This window comes from Triticum aestivum, chromosome 6D (genome assembly GCF_018294505.1).
Source record: "Triticum aestivum cultivar Chinese Spring chromosome 6D, IWGSC CS RefSeq v2.1, whole genome shotgun sequence".
NCBI lineage: Eukaryota > Viridiplantae > Streptophyta > Magnoliopsida > Poales > Poaceae > Triticum > Triticum aestivum.
In genome coordinates this window covers 347,470,809-347,486,475 of record NC_057811.1, presented here as the reverse complement: position 1 = coordinate 347,486,475, position 15,667 = coordinate 347,470,809, and positions in this window count along the sequence as shown.

Genomic DNA, 15,667 nt, shown 5'->3' with positions numbered 1-15,667 from the left:
TCCCTCAACTAAACTAGTTGTGTTTTCAGCACGAGCACAAATGGATAAAAAATTATCCAAGTAGAAAGCTTCAGTAGTATGATAGATTTTGGGTGGTTCTTCAACCATTGGTTTAGCGGGTACAACTAATTTTTTTGGTACTTTGCGTTTCCTACCCATAACTAAAGATAGAAAACAAGAGCACAAAATAAAAACAACTTAGTGATAAAGCAAACAAGCACACACGAGAATATTCACCCCACGCTATTGCTCCCCGGCAACGGCGCCAGAAAAAGGTCTTGATAACCCACAAGTATAGGGGATCATTTGTAGCGTTCCTCGACAAATAAGAGTGTCGAACCCAACGAGGAGCTAAAGGTAGAACAAATATTCCCTTAAGTTCTATCGACCACCGATACAACTCTACACACACTCGACGTTTGCTTTACCTAAAACAAGTATGAAACTATTTTGCAAGAATAAAACTACGAGTACTTTGCGATAATAAAACTACAAATAAATTGCAAGGTAATAAAAGTGGATAGCTTTTGTCAATAAGAAAGTCATTTGTCCCTAGGAAATCGATAACAAGTACCGGTAATCATTCTTGCAATCCTACATGAGGGAGATGCATGAGCTAACATACTTTCTCTACTTGGATCATATGCACTTATGATTGGACCCAGAGCAAGCATCCGCAACTACTAAATATCATTAAGGTCGTGAAAACCCAACCATAGCATTAAGTATCAAGTCCTCTTTATCCCATACGCAACTACCTACCTACTTGGGTTTAAGATTTTGTCACTCTTGCAACCCACCATAAGCGAATCATGAACGTATTGCAACACCCTACAGTGGGGGCCCTCCGTTTTCGCAACATGGAGGGCACCGTAGGACAGCACCATAAATAAAATATACAATCATACCAACCAAGATCAGGATTAACCCACAGGACAAAACAGATCTACTCAAACATCACAGGATAGCCAAATATCATTGCGAAATAAGATATGGAGTTGAGCACCATGTTTAAGTAGAGATTAGAGCAGGGAGAAGAGGTGGTACACCGCTACATAGAGGGGGAGAGAGAGTTAGTGTTGACGGTAGCAAGGTTGTTGATGTAGATCACCGTCACGATCCTTGCCCCGGCGGCGCTCCGGCGCCACCGAGAGAGAGGGGGGAGAGCCCCCCTCCTTCTTCTTCTTCTTCCTTGGTCTCCCCCTAGATGGGAGGAGAGTTCCCCCTCTAGTCCATGGCCAGATTGGATCTCCCTCTCTGTTCTCTTCTGTTTCATGTTCTTGTTTTCTGGCCCTTCACCGTTTCTTAAATTCCCGGAGACCCGTAACTCCGATTGCGCCGAAATTTTTACGATTTTTTCCATAAATTATCTTTCTTGCACCCGAAGAAGGGCCCTAAACTTATGACTTAGACATATTTATTCATGAAAGAAGAATTATTTTATCTTTCTTCATATTGATATTGTATCTTCATCCTGAATTTCTTTGAACTATTTCAAATATTTTCAGTTCTTATCAAGTAAATCATATTTACTCATATTTTTCATGCAGTGTGATTTTCTGCCACACTCTATTATATCCGTCGGACGTATTTAGTCAATTCAAATAAAAGACTTTTATGCTTCATCTATATGAATATCAATTATCCGATATAATTATGCACTACTGCAGGATAGTGCTAACGCGACACTATGATCACAGACCCTTTGACGAAACTCTGTGCGATGCTTAAATCGCAAACGGGGATGTAAAAAACGTCAAAAAGATGCAAAACGTTTACGATGGTGGAGACATCAAATACTGTTCAGATTTTAGTTACGTGTGCGATGCGGGGCATACGGTTGATCCATACGAACTGTTTGTGATTAGAAAGAACAACATAAATGGGGAGCCATATCAATGTATGTGCGATATATGCCATACAGTTAACTCTGATGAACTGTTTGCTATTATGGAATGCAACAGAAACGGTCAGCCAGATCAAGGTGTGTGTGATATACGGCATACGGTTCACTCAGACGAACTGTTTTCGATTAGGGAAGAGAACAGAAACGGCTCAACTTAACAAGATGTGTGTGATATGCGGCATACAGTTCAAACAGATGAACTGTCTGCAATGAGCCAAAAGAACACAAACGATTCATGTAAACAAGATGTGTGTGATACGCAGTAAACAGCCCACTCAGATGAACTGTTTGCGATGAGAAATTATAACAAAGACGGTTACTATAGTTAGTTTGTGTATGATTATGTTTGTACAAAAAACTTACAAAATGCAAACTAGTTGCTTGCGGTGGCTAGGAGTATCGCACATGATGCGTCTGCGAGTACTCATGTGCGATGATTAGTAAGTTACACATATGTTTGCTTATATTAACACGTGTGTGATAAATAACATGTGGCACCGCATACGGTATTCGGGTTATGTGTGTGCTCCACTTAGTCTTCCCGCGCTCCAGCGAATGCTTCCCGCTCTCCACATGGGTGAATTGCAAAATCCACGCCTCTTCCCTCATCGGTTTCCCGCCACCAGCTAATGGCTTGTTGCATATAACCCAGGCGGCAACGCACCATCGCGAAACTTTGTGCAGATCTAGTCCTCACCCATCTACCATTAGTTATTCCAAGCATGCCAGGCAATGACCAAAGCTTCGACGTCGACTCCTGCCCGCGTTACATCTTCGGCGAGGAGAACGAGCCAGAGTAGGTCAGGGAGCAAGAGCTTCATTGGCCGGTGCAGGCACCATGGCCCATCGACAGCGATATCGACGTGATAGTCCTTGGGCGCACAATCGACATATTGCAGAGGAGGTGTGACGAGCAGTTTGCCATCCACCATGCAAAAGATCCAGAGCTGCTCGGTGGCATGATTGACGACCCACCCGAAGAGCCGCCGTCACCAGTGCTCATTGAGAGCCTGATGCCTCGCAAGGAATGGGCAGAGGACCTCTGCGATCCGGTCAAGACACAGCCAGCCTACATCTTCATCATTGCCCGCGACGGCCGTGTCAATCTCGATCCTGACGATGTGCTAGCCAGGCTCGAGCGCATCCTTGGCGTAGTTGACATCCCTGCTACCTCTTGAGCACTACGTTGGTTTTCCCTTGAAGAGGAAAGGGTGATGCAGCAAAGTAGCGTAAGTATTTCCCTTAGTTTTTGAGAACCAAGGTATCAATCCAGTAGGAGGCCACATGGAAGTCCCTCGTACCTACACAAACAAATAAGAACCTTGCAACCAACGCGATAAAGGGGTTGTCAATCCCTTCACGACCACTTGCAAAAGTGAGATCTTAGAGATGATAAGATAATATTTTTGGTATTTTTATGATAAAGACTAAAAGTAAAGAAAGCAAAATAAACGGCGCCAGAAATAGCTCATTGCGGGAGATTAATATGATGGAAAATAGACCCGGGGGCCATAGGTTTCACTAGTGGCTTCTCTCAAGATAGCATAAGTATTACGATGGGTGAACAAATTACTGTCGAGCAATTGATAGAAAAGTGCATAATTATGAGAATATCTAGGCATGATCATGTATATAGGCATCACGTCCGCGACAAGTAGACCGACTCCTGCCTGCATCTACTACTATTACTCCACACATCGACCGCTATCCAGCATGCATCTAGAGTATTAAGTTCATAAGAACAGAGTAACGCATTATGTAAGATGACATGATGTAGAGGGATAAACTCATGCAATATGATATAAACCCCATCTTTTTATCCTCGATGGCAACAATACAAGACATGTCGTTTCCCCTACTATCACTGGGATCGAGCACCGCATGATTGAACCCAAAGCTAAGCACTTCTCCTATTGCAAGAAAGATCAATCTAGTAGGCCAAACCAAACTGATAATTCGAAGAGACTTGCAAAGATAACCAATCATACATAAAACATTTCAGAGAAGATTCAAATATTGTTCATAGATAATCTTGATCATAAACCCACAATTCATCGGATCTCGACAAACACACCGCAAAAAGAGTTACATCAAATAGATCTCCACGAATATCGAGGAGAACTTTGTATTGAGATCCAAAGAGAGAGAGAAGAAGCCATCTAGCTAATAACTATGGACCCGAAGTTCTGTGGTAAACTACTCACACATCATCGGAGAGGCTATGGTGTTGATGTAGAAGCCCTCCGTGATCGATGCCCCCTCCGGCAGGACGCCGAAAAAGGCCCCAAGAAGGGATCTCATGGGTAGAGAAGGTTGCGGCGGTGGAATTTGGTTTTCGTGGTGCTCCTTGATGGTTTCGGGGTACGTAGGTATATATAGGAGGAAGAAGTAGGTCGGTGGAGCTACGAGGGGCCCACAAGGGTGGAGGGGAAGCCCAGGGGGTAGGCGCGCCCCCTGCCTCGTGGCCTCCTCGTTGATTGCTTGACGTCCACTCCAAGTCCGCACGTTTGTTCCAAAAATCACGCTCCCGAAGGTTTCATTCCATTTGGACTCCGTTTGATATTCTTTTTCTGCGAAACACTGAAATAGGCAAAAAAACAGCAATTTGCACTGGGCCTTGGGTTAATAGGTTAGTCCCAAAAATAATATAAAAGTGTATAACAAAGCCCATTAAACATCCAAAACAGAATATATAATAGCATGGAGCAATCAAAAATTATAGATACGTTGGAGACGTATCAAGCATCCCCAAGCTTAATTCCTGCTCGTCCTTGAGTAGGTAAATGATAAAAACAGAATTTTTGATGTGGAATGCTACTTAGCATATTCTTCAATTTAATTTTCTTTATTGTGGCATGAATGTTCAGATCCGAAAGATTCAAGAAAAAAGTTTAATATTGACATAATAATAATAATACTTCAAGCATACTAACAAAGCAATTATGTCTTCTCAAAATAACATGGCCAAAGAAAGTTCATCCCTACAAAATCATATAGTTTGGTCATGCTTCATTTTCGTTACACAAGATGCTCTCATCTTGCACAACCCCGATGACAAGCCAAGCAATTGTTTCATACTTTAGTAATCTCAAACTTTTTTCAACTTTCACGCAATACATGAGCGTGAGCCATGGATATAGCATTATGGGTGGAATAGAATATGATGATGGGGGTTGTGTGGAGAAGACAAAAAAGGAGAAAGTCTCACATTGACGCGGCTAATCAACGGGCTAGGGAGACGCCCATCAATTGATGTCAATGCAAGGAGTAGGGATTGCCATGCAACGGATGCACTAGAGCTATAAATGTATGAAAGCTCAACAAAAGAAACTAAGTGGGTGTGCATCCAACTTGCTTGCTCATGAAGACCTAGGGCATTTGAGGAAGCCCATCGTTGGAATATACAAGCCAAGTTCTATAAGGAAAAATTCCCACTAGTATATGAAAGTGACAAAACAAGAGACTCTCTATCATAAAGATCATGGTGCTACTTTGAAGCACAAGTGTGGAAAAAGGATAGTAGCATTGTCCCATTTTTTCTCCTTTTTTTCTTTTTTTGGGCCTTTTTTTTATTTGGCCTTTCTCTTTTTTTTGGGACAATGCTCTATTAATGATGATCATCACACTTCTATTTATTTACAACTCAATGATTACAACTCGATACTTAGAACAAAATATGACTCTATATGAATGCCTCCGACGGTGTACCAGGAAGGGCAATGAATCAAGAGTGACATGTATGAAATAATATGCATGGTGGCTTTGCCACAAATACGGTGTCAGGAACATGATCATGCAAGGCAATATGACAATGATGAAGCGTGTCATAATAAACGAAATGGTGGAAAGTTGCATGGCAATATATCTCGGAATGGCTATGGAAATGCCATAATAGGTAGGTATGGTGGCTGTTTTGAGGAAGATATTAGGAGGTTTATGTGTGATAGAGCGTATCGTATCATGGGGTTTGGATGCACCGGCGAAGTTTGCACCAACTCTCAAGGTGAGAAAGGGCAATGCACGGTACCGAAGAGGCTAGCAATGATGGTAGGTTGAGAGTGCGTATAATCCATGGACTCAACATTAGTCATAAAGAACTCACATACTTATTGCAAAAATCTACAAGTCATCAAAAACCAAGCACAACGTGCATGCTCCTAGGGGGATAGATTGGTAGGAAAAGACCATCGCTCGTTCGCGACCGCCACTCATAAGGATGACAATCAAAGAACACCTCATGTTTCAAATTTGTCACACAACATTTACCATACGTGCATGCTACGGGACTTGCAAACTTCAACACAAGTATTTCTCAAATTCACAACTACTCAACTAGCACAACTTTTAATATTACCACCTTTATATCTCAAAACAACTATCAAGTATCAAACTTCTCTTAGTATTCAATGCACTTAAAAGTTTTTATCTTGGATGCCTATCATATTAGGACTAATTTTATAACCAAAGCAAATTACCATGCTGTTCTAAAGGACTCTCAAAATAATATAAGTGAAGCATGAGAGATCAATCATTTCTATAAAATATAACCACCACCGTGCTCTAAAAGATATAAGTGAAGCACTTAGAACAAAATTGTTTAACTCAAAAGATATAAGTGAAGCACATAGAGTATTCTAATAAATTCCGAATAATGTGTGTCTCTCTCAAAAGATGTGTACAGCAAGGATGATTGTGGTGAACTAAAGAGCAAAGACTCAAATCATACAAGACGCTCCAAGCAAAACACACATCATGTGGTGAATAAAAATATAGCTCCAAGTAAAGTTACTGATGGACGAAGACAAAAGAGGGGATGCCTTCCGGGGCATCCCCAAGCTTAGGATTTTGGGTTGTCCTTAGATTTTTCCTTGGGGTGCCTTGGGCATCCCCAAGCTTAGGTTCTTTCCACTCCTTGTTCCATAATCCATCAAATCTTTACCCAAAACTTGAAAACTTCACAACACAAAACTTAACAGAAAATCTCGTGAGCTCCGTTAGCGAAAGAAAACAAAACACCACTTCAAGGTACTGTAATGAACTCATTATTTATTTATATTGGTATTAAACCTACTGTATTCCAACTTCTCTATGGTTCATAAACTCCATTACTAGCCATAGATTCATCAAAATAAGCAAACAACACGTGAAAAACAGAATCTGTCAAAAACAGAACAGTCTGTAGTAATCTGTACCTAACGCAAACTTCTGGAACTCAGAAAAATCTACCAAAATAGGACGACCTATATAATTTGTTTATTGATCTACTGCAATTGGAATCAGTATTTTATCATGGTTTGGTGATTTTTAACAATTGTTTTTGTGAACAGAAAGTTTCTGGAATTTTCAGCAAGATCAAATAACTATCATCCAAGAAGATCCTATAGGTTTAACTTGGCACAAACACTAATTAAAACATAAAAACAAATCTAAACAGAGGATAGATCAAAGATTTATTCCTAAACATAACCAAAAATCAAAAAACTAAAATAAAATTGGGTTGCCTCCCAACAAGCCCTATCGTTTAACGCCCCTAGCTAGGCATAAAGGCAAGGATAGATCTAGGTATTGCCATCTTTGGTGTTGGGAAAGAAAAGAGAAAATTTATTATCTATAGCGTTTCTCTTTCTATTTTGATAAAGCATGTGACCATTAATGGTGGAAGAAAGATTAAGCACGCTACGAAAATTCGCATCTAAGCTAGCTTTCATCTCTTTGATAATTTTGTTTTGGTAAAGGCACAAAAGAGAGGTGGATTCAACTTTCTCACTCATAGGGTGCCCAAATATAGTTTTCATCTTTTCATAGGTATCTATGGGATCCCCTTCAAGAAAAACCTCTTCAAAAATAGAATCTAAAACTTGCTTGAACGAAGCGGGCAACCCGACCTAAAAGCTTTTTAGATATATCTCAATTTGATATTGGGGCACATAGTTAGCTCGGAGCCTTAAAAGCCTATCCCAAGCATCTTTCAAAGACTCATCAAGTAAATAACGAAAAATTCTGGGATCATCTTCATCGAAATTATTCAAACCCTCACTGACAACCCCGGTAGGTCTTTCCATAGCATCATTATTCATAAGCTTAGAGAGAACGGAGGGACTATCCAAAGTATTAAAACCATGGAGAAAGCCCTTGGCCCTCTTTGATTCGTCCATGGCACAAGAAAAACAACGAGAGAGAGGCGAATGGAAAGAGAGGGCGAATAAAACGGCAAGGCTGAAGTGGGGGAGAGGAAAACGAGGGGCAAATGGCAAATAATGTAATGCGAGGGATAAGAGTTTGTGATGGGTACTTGGTATGTCTTGACTTGTGCGTAGACTCCCCGGCAACGGCGCCAGAAATCCTTCTTGCTACCTCTTGAGCACTGTGTTGGTTTTCCCTTGAAGAGGAAAGGGTGATGCAGCAAACTAGCGTAAGTATTTCCCTCAGTTATTGAGAACCAAGGTATCAATCCAGTAGGAGGCCACACGCAAGTCCCTCGTACCTACACAAACAAATAAGAACCTTGCAACCAACACGATAAAGGGGTTGTCAATCCCTTCAAGGCCACTTGCAAAAGTGAGATCTGATAGAGATGATAAGACAATATTTTTGTTATTTTTATGATAAAGACTAAAAGTAAAGAAAGCAAAATAAACGGCGCCAGAAATAGCTCGTTCACGGGAGATTAATATGATGGAAAATAGACCCGGGGGGCATAGGTTTCACTAGTGGCTTCTCTCAAGATAGCGTAAGTATTAAGGTGGGTGAACAAATTACTGTCGAACAATTGATAGAAAAGTGCATTATTATGAGAATATCTAGGCATGATCATGTATATAGGCATCACGTCTGCGACAAGTAGACCGACTCCTGCCTGCATCTACTACTATTACTCCACACATCGACCGCTATCCAGCATGCATCTAGAGTATTAAGTTCATAAGAACAGAGTAATGCATTAGGTAAGATGACATGATGTAGAGGGATAAACTCATGCAATATGATATAAACCCCATCTTTTTATCCTCGATGGCAACAATACAATACGTGTCGTTTCCCCTACTGTCACTGGGATCGAGCACCGCATGATTGAACCCAAAGCTAAGCACTTCTCCCATTGCAAGAAAGATCAATCTAGTAGGCCAAACCAAACTGATAGTTCGAAGAGACTTGCAAAGATAACCAATCATACATAAAAGAATTCAGAGAAGATTCAAATATTGTTCATAGATAATCTTGATCATAAACCCACAATTCATCGGATCTCGACAAATACACCGCAAAAAGAGTTACAACAAATAGATCTCCAAGAAGATCGAGGAGAACTTTGTATTGAGATCCAAAGAGAGAGAAGAAGCCATCTAGCTAATAACTATGGACTCGAAGGTCTATGGTAAACTACGCACACATCATCGGAGAGGCTATGGTGTTGATGTAGAAGCCCTCCGTGATCGATGCCCCCTCCGGCAGGACGCCGAAAAAGGCCCCAAGATGGGATCTCACGGGTACAGAAGGTTGCGATGGTGGAATTAGGTTTTCGTGGTGCTCCTCGATGGTTTCGAGGTACGTAGGTATATATAGGGGGAAGAAGTAGGTCGGTGGAGCTACGAGGGGCCCATGAGGGTGGAGAGCGCGCCCAGGGGGAGTAGGCGCGCCCCCCTGCCTCGTGGCCTCCTCGTTGATTGCTTGACGTCCACTCCAAGTCCTCTGGATCACGTTTGTTCCAAAAATCACGCTCCCGAAGGTTTCATTCCGTTTGGACTCCGTTTGATATTCTTTTTTTGCGAAACACTGAAATAGGCAAAAAACAACAATTTGCACTAGGCCTTGGGTTAATAGGTTAGTCCCAAAAGTAAAATGAAAGTGTATAATAAAGCCCATTAAACATACAAAACAGAATATATAATAGCATGGAGCAATCAAAAATTATAGATACGTAGTAAGTAATTGCAAATTACAACGCAATAAGTAATTGCAAATCTATTCACGCGGATCAAAATAATATGTGTTCACACTTAGCACCGGGCTATAAAAACTACCCACTCAAAAATTGATTCACAATTCCTCTCCTCATCACCCACAGAACTGGTCTTTCCTGTCAAGTCGTTCCGCCATGACCGGTAGGAGGAGTTTCGGGTGGACATATGACCAGGCAGCAAAGACCAAGGCCGCGGAAGCACTAGAGAGGTCCCGCCGCCAAGCGGCAGCCGCATCAGAGATGTCCCGGCGTGCCGCGGAGCCCTCGAACAAGCTCTCACGGGCACATGAGGGCTCTCACAAGTGCACTCGCCGCGTCAGCAATCGCGACAAGCTGGCGTTACTGAAGTCCTTGGCCGACGACGACGACATTCTCGCTGGCCTCATTAAGTAGCAGGAGCTAGTCGACGGCTTGATGAAGCTGCTCAAGATCAGCGATGCCTCGATTGAGAAGGCGACTGGCCTCGTCGAGCAACTCATGGGTGACTATGTGAAGCTCCTCAAGGTGCTCGTCGAGGAGGAGGAGGCCGCCGGCTGGAAGATGTTGCATGAGCAGAGCAGTGCCTCGGGGATGACGCTGATAGCGGTCGTCGAGGAACTGATGGGTGACTTGAGGAACTCCAGATCGAGCGTGAGCAGGAGGTGGAGGAATCCGTGGCTGCTTTCAAGCAAAGTCATGAGGAATTGAAGAAGAAGCTGGAGCATGTTGTCGCCCGGCAATCCATCGAGGAGTAGAGACAGTAGCGACCCAGATCGTTGTCTGCGATTTCCTTCTTGTCTTGCCCCCGTGTCTTCCGGGCTTTGCCGCATGTGGCATTTTAAATTATCTAGAATATGTAAGACAATTATTATCCGTGCCATTGTAAATTTTTCATTGTATTATCCGTTGCCATTTTATTTGTCGTCATATTATCCGTTGCCCTATGTGGGATTTTAAATTAGGCCGGAATACGAGTTGAAAACGCGAACAAAGCAAATGCTAACATTGAGCGGCGCCATGGGATCACAAGCAAACCCCCTCCGTCCAGGTGCTTTAATTAACAGTGTGTTAAATAGCGGCTCGGCCGCCATTAATGGAGAAGTTGTGAGCAAGGTGGGTGGCTGGTGGATGGAGGTCAAAGAGCTCCCTCCCCGGTGAGCATGGGCGGCCTTGCTGATCGCACGTGTCCCGTCGAGCCTGCGCGGCGGACTGCTCGCACGCGTCCCGTCGAGCCCGCATGGTGGATTTCTCACGCTCGTCTCGTCTAATCAGACAGTTGCACGCACGCCACCGAGTATGGTTAAATTTTGGCACAAAATACAAAGATGGCCAATGAACGAGGACGGAGGTAGTACTACTACTATCCCATTAGAAAAGAGGAACGCGTGGCCGCACTTAAATGGCTACGGGAACACACAGTTCATATAATAAACCGTTTGCGATATTAACATGTCAGCTATTTGTTTCAAAAGGACTTCGTTGGCTATTAATGTGTGCACCTTGTCTCAAACTAGATGAATTTTTTACCATGGCATATATGCGCCATGACATGAAACCATGCCAAGTTTCATGTTTTTTGGGTGAGTTTTCGATTTACTGGGATTTAAAAACCAAGATTCTCAATGTTCCAGGACGACAAGAAGTTTGTAATTCATTCTCATTCCTTCTATTAGACCTAAACATTCACCCAATGACACACGTACGATTTTCCACCCATTTTGATCCACTGGAGCATGTGCTTGTAGTTGAAATTTGAATTATGGACTACATTAAATGCCTAGAAAACTCAATTAATATATAAATGGCCAAACGAACCCTGAACAGTTTCAAATTTCAGCACGACACTCCTGTTATTCTATGTTGCCTGTAGAGAACAAAGTTCAGGTCGAGAAGAGGCAGTGATTATCATTTCGCCCACAAGAGGGGCATGTTTCCCTACTAGAACCACGAGGGTTGCGAGAAGCTTCGGTTTGTAACAGGCTTGTAATATAGCTTGGCCCAAATTGGACAATTATTTTACCACGACATATATGTGCCATGTAGTGACACCGTGCCAAGTTTCATGATTTCCTGGTGAGTTTTGGATTTATAGAGATTCAAAAACTGAGATTCGCAATGTTTGTGGCCAAGCCAGGACGCCGAGATGGTTGAATTCATTCGCATTCCATCCATGGGACCTAAACATGCACCCCCAAGGACACATGTATGTTTGTTCTAGCCATTTTGGTGCACCGGAGCATGTATTTGTAGTTCGGATTTGAATTATGGACATTAAATGCCTAGAAACTCAATTAATGAATAAAAATGGTCAAACGATCCTGAATAATTTCAAAGTTCAGCGCGAATCTCCCGTTGTTCCATGTTGCGTGAAGAAGAAAATACAAGGCTAGAAGAGGGAGCGATTATAGTTTCACCCACAACGGGACATGCCACGAGGGTTCTTGCGACAGGCTCCGGTTTGTAAGAGGTTTGTAATAAAGCTTGGCCCAAATTGGACAATGTTTCTACCACGACATATATGTGCCATGACGTGACACCATGCCACCTTTCATGACTTTCTGGTGAGTTTTGGATTTATGGGGATTTAAAAAAAACGAGATTCCAAATGTTTGAGGACAAGCCAGGACGCCGGTACGGTTGTAATTCATTTCCATTCCTGGCATGGGACCTAAACATGCACCCAAGGACACATGTATAATTTTTCTAGCCATTTTGATGAACTGGAGCATGTATTTGTAGTTCAGATTTGAATTATTGATACTTCTCCGTCGTATCTACTTTTCCTAGTGCTTTTCCTCTTGTTTTGGACTCTAATTTGCATGATTTGAATGAAACTAACCCGGACTGACATTGTTTTCAGTAGAACTACCATGGTTTTGCTTTTGCGCAGAAATAAAAGTTCTTGGATTGGAACGCAACTTTGCGGGAATTTTTATATAATAAAAGAGAATTTCTGGAGCCAAGAACCACCGGAGTGGGGCACCTGGGTGGGCATAACTCACTAGCCCCCCCTTAGGCACGCCCACGTGGGTTGTCCCCACCTGGTGGCCCCGCAGACTCCAACCCTGATACTATAAAATCACATATTTGGAGAAAAAATTAGGAAGAAAGAATTATTGCGTTCCACAAGACGGAGCTGCCGCCACCTCTTGTTCTTCATCGGGAGGCCAGATCTAGAGTCCATTTGGGGCTCCGGAGAGGGGGATCTTCGATCTTCATCATCACCAACCCTTCTGCATCACCTATTCCATGATGGGCCCCACCGGGAGTGAGTAATTCCTTCGTAGGCTCGCTGGTCGGTGAGGAGTTGGATGAGATTCATCATGTAATCGAGTTAGTTTTGTTAGGGCTTGATCCGTAGTATCCATTATGTTCTGAGATTGATGTTGCTATGACTTTTCAATGCTTAATACTTGTCACTTTGGGCCCGGGTGCCATGATTTCAGATCTGAACCGTTTATGTTATGACCATTATATCTATGTTCTAGATCCATTCTTGCAAACTATAGTCACCTACTATGTGTTATAATCTTGAAACCCCGGGGTGACAGAAGTCGGGATACTTTCCGATGATGACCGTAGTTTGAGGAGTTCATGTATTCACTATGTGTTAATGCTTTGTTCTGGTTTTCTATTAAAAGGAGGCCTTAATATCCCTTTGTTTCCAGTTGGACCCCACTGTCACGGGAGGGTAGGACAAAAGATGTCATGCAAGTTCTTTCCATAAGCACGTATGACAATTTATGGAATACATGCCTACATTATATTTATGAACTGGAGCTAGTACCGTATCGCCCTAGGTTATGACTATTATACGATGAATATCATCCTTCACCGATCCAATGCCTACGAATTTCTCTTATATTGTTTCTGCTAAGTTACTACTGCTACTGTCACTATTGCACTTGCTACAAAATCATTGCTACCACTGTTACTGTTACTATTGCTGTTACTACTTCTATCAAAACTATCATACTACTTCGCTACTGATCACTTTGCTGCAGATAATTAATCTCCGTGTGTGGTTGAATTGACAACTCAGCTGCTAATACTTGCAAATATTCTTTGGCTCCCCTTGTGTCAAATCTATAAATTTGGGTTGAATACTCTACCCTCGAAAACTGTTACGATCCCCTATACTTGTGGGTTATCAAGACTTTTTTCATAGCTATATTTGTTGAGTCACTTGGGATTATTATCACTATGAAGAATCTGAAGGATACCAAGACTAAGATTTTTCCCTCTAAGATGAGGGGAGGTAAGGAACTGCCATCTAGCTCTGCACTCGATTCACCTTCTGTTATGAGTAGACTTGCAACACCACCATATGCTATTAATCCTGATATGACGCAAGTTATTGATGATGCTACTTCTATGAATGCCACTCATGATGATGCTAGTACCTTGCTTGATGATAATGTGCCACTAGGTGAATTTCTTGATGAACAAATTGCTAGAGTAAGACAAGACGAGATTGTTGAAACTTATGAAGAGCTTGAAACTAAAAATCTTGAAACACCTATTAGACCTAGCTCTCCTAGATATGAATTTCCTAAAGTACCTGAAGGTTATGTTATGGATGAGGAGACAACTAGAGATTTTTATGCTTGCAATGATAGAGATGATCTTAAGAAATTATTATGCAAACTGAGAGAGAAATCTTTAAATGCTAGGATGAAATGTGACCCCTAGTTTGCTACTTCTCCTATCTTTGTTAATGATAAGGATTATGAATTCTCTGTCGACCCAGAGTTGATTACTTTGGTTGAATATGATCCTTTCCATGGTTATGAAACTGAAGCTGTTGTGGCACATCTTACCAAGTTGAATGATATGGCCACCTTATTTGCTTATGATGAGAAGATTCGCTATTATTCTATTCTCAAATTATTTCCGTTCTCATTAAAGGGTGATGCTAAGACTTGGTACAATACTCTTGCTCCTGGTTGTGTGCGTAGTCCCCAGGATATGATTTATTACTTCTCTGCAAAATATTTTCCTCCTCATAATAAACAAGCTGCCTTACAGGAATATTTAACTTTGTGCAAATTGAAGAAGAGAGTCTCCCACAAGCTTGGGGGAGGCTTCTCTAATTGCTAAATGCTTTGCCTGATCATCATCTTAAGAAAAATTAAATACTTGATATCTTCTATAATGGACTAACCGATGCTTCTAGGGACTACCTAGATAGTTGTGCTGGTTGTGTTTTCAGGGAACGAACTATTGGACAAGCTGAGGAATTATTGAATAACATATTGAAAAATTATGATGCTTGGACTCTTCCTGAACCACCACCTAAACCCACTCCAAAGAAGAGGGGTATCTTATATCTCAATCCTGAAGATATGCAAGAGGCAAAGAAATCTATGAAGGAAAAAGTTATTAAAGCTGAGGATGTAAAACATTTACCTCCTATTGAAGAAATACATGGGCTTGAAACACCACCACCACCTAAGGTGGTAAAGGTAAACTCTTTATTGAAGTTTTATGAAGGTGATATCCCTTATAATAAAGATCCTAGTCAATGCCTTTATGAGTTTGATAATTATATTAGAAAACAAGATCACTTCAATGCAAATGTTATGAAACAATTGAAATACAACTATGATATGATTGCTCACTTAATTGACTTGTTATTTAGAATCTCAAATGATGTTAGAGGTGTAGTAAAACATGCCTCTATGGTTCAGACTCAGTTAGAACAAGTTGCTAAATCTCAAAGATAATTGCTTGATGAAATGAACAATAATATCAATGATCATGTTGTTAGAGTAATGACTACAGGAGGTAGAATGACTCAGGAACCACTCTATCCTGAGGGA